This window comes from Penaeus vannamei, chromosome 17, assembly GCF_042767895.1.
Source record: "Penaeus vannamei isolate JL-2024 chromosome 17, ASM4276789v1, whole genome shotgun sequence".
In the NCBI taxonomy this organism is placed as follows: domain Eukaryota; kingdom Metazoa; phylum Arthropoda; class Malacostraca; order Decapoda; family Penaeidae; genus Penaeus; species Penaeus vannamei.
In genome coordinates, this window is record NC_091565.1 from 22,781,467 (window position 1) to 22,783,966 (window position 2,500).

Here is a 2,500-nt window from a genome sequence, read left to right on the forward strand (position 1 = left end):
CTTTATTTGTCTCTTTTTGTCTTATAAATTTCAAACTAAATACTGCCCAGTGCCAGCTAGTATCGGGCAGTATTTAGTATTAAATTTATGAGAGAAAGAGACAAATAATGCATTAATAGCTACCGGGCAGTACATGTATTAGCAGCGGGCAATACCCAGCGATACCGGGCAGTATTTAAGGTGAAATTTATAAAAGAAAAAGAGACAAATAGTGAAAATTTATAGTGAACGGGTAGTACATTTATTAGCATCGGGCAGTGCCGGGCGGTACCAGGCAGTATTAGTATGAAATTTATAAGAGAAAAAGTGACAATGCGTTGATAGCTACCGGGCATTAGATTTATTAATACCGGGCTGTACCGGGCAGTATTTAGTATGAAATTTATAAGAGAAAAAGTGGGAGGGTGGGAGAGGGGAAGAGATTCGCCTACCTCAAGAAAACACGCTACTTGATAAAAAAGCTTTTAAACGAGTGATCAACCATCTCTATTTCCGTTCTCGAGATATTTTGTTTCTAAATTTGTGGTACCTCTATATGTTTGTATGTATGTATGTATATATGTCCCAATAACGATCGAATGGGATCCCCCTTTTTTCTTAAATATTTCTAAAACCCTCAAAACCCGCTATTTGGCATAAACGTGCGTCTGACTTTTTGTAGATTTTTGCTATATGGCTATTGTTTGGAAGTGGTTATGAGTTTGAGTTGATTTGAGTTGATTGGGGGAATTTCTAGGGGAAGGGGGGAAGTGATTTGGGTTATGGGTCCCTGGGGCACTGGCCAGTGCAGTGATATATATATATATATATATATATATATATATATATATATATATATATATATATATATATATATATATATATGTATATATATATATGTATACATATATATATATATATATATATATATATATATATATATGTATACATATATATATATATATATATATATGTATACATATATATATATATATATATATATATATATATATATATATATATATATATGCATATATATATGTGTGTATATATATATACACATATATATGTGTGTGTATACATATATATGTATGCATATATATATATATATATATATATATATATATATATATATATATATATATGTATATATATATATATTTCTTTTTTTTTACCAAAAACAATGAAACTGTTTGGCCCGCAGGGTGACCCATCATGTGTGTAAAGGTAATCTGGTCCAAAAGGCATGCAATGTTTCAGTTTAGGAAAATTTGAACTCATTCAATGCTAAACAAGGCCAACACTGAGTCAGACACATGAGTCTAGGACTCAATCCAAGACTTGCTTAGTCTTGGATTTACCAGTCCATTGATGTGATATGGAGTAGTGAGAGAGAGATAGAGACTGAGGAAAAAAGAGAGACAGAAGTAACTCAGGGTGAGTTCATTGGATGCAATGTTCTCGTGGTTATAGGCCAAGACCGCAGATGGGAAATGGGTTGATGCTTTAGATGAAAGGGTTTCTTGCAAGGTTGCAGGAGGAGAGAGTGATAAACGAATCTTTTTTATTTAAAAAAAAATCCTGAACTGAGCCATTGCATGCTCCGTGGACCGGATTACCTTTACATGCATAATGGGTCCCAGGGCTAGCCAAGCAATTTCATTGATTTTGGTAAAAATATATATATATCAATCATTTTGTTATTCTGTAATGTTTTCTATTGGGGCTATGAATTACTAAGTCATGTTAATGGCTGAATATGTACTGCCCATAAGCTATAAATACATTATTTGTCTCTTTTTTTCTTATGAATTTCATACTAGTACTACCCGATGCTGCCCAGTACCGCTCAGTACTGCTCAGTACTGCCTGGTGCTAATAATGTATTGCCCAGTACATATAAATGCATTACTTGTCTCTCTCATTTAAATCTCATATTAAATACTGCCTGGTAGCGCCCGGCACTACCCAGTCTAATGAATCTACTGCATGGTAGCTATAAACGCATTATTTGTCGCTTGTCTTTTAAATTTCATACTACATACTTCCCAGTACCACCCGGTACTGCCCGGCCCTGCCTGGTGCTAATATGGGTACTGCGCAGTAGCTGTAAATGCATTATTTGTCTCTTTTCTTTTATAAATTTCATACTAAATACTGTCCGGTACTGCCCGATACTGCCCCGTAGCTATAAACGCATTGTTTGTCTCTTTTCGTCTTATAAATTTCAATCTAAATACTGCCCAGTACCTGACAGTACCGGGCAATATTTGATATCTAATTTATTTGAGAAAAAGAGACAGATAATGCGTTTATAGCTACCAGGCAGAACATTATTAGCTACAGGCAGTACCGGGCGAAACCGGGCAGTATTTTATATGAAATTTATAATAGGAAAAGAGTCAAATAATGCGTTTATAGCTACCGGGCATTACTTTTATTACATGCCGGGCAGTACCAGGCAGTATTTAATATGAAATTTATAAGAGAAAAAGAGACAAATAATACATTTATAGCTACC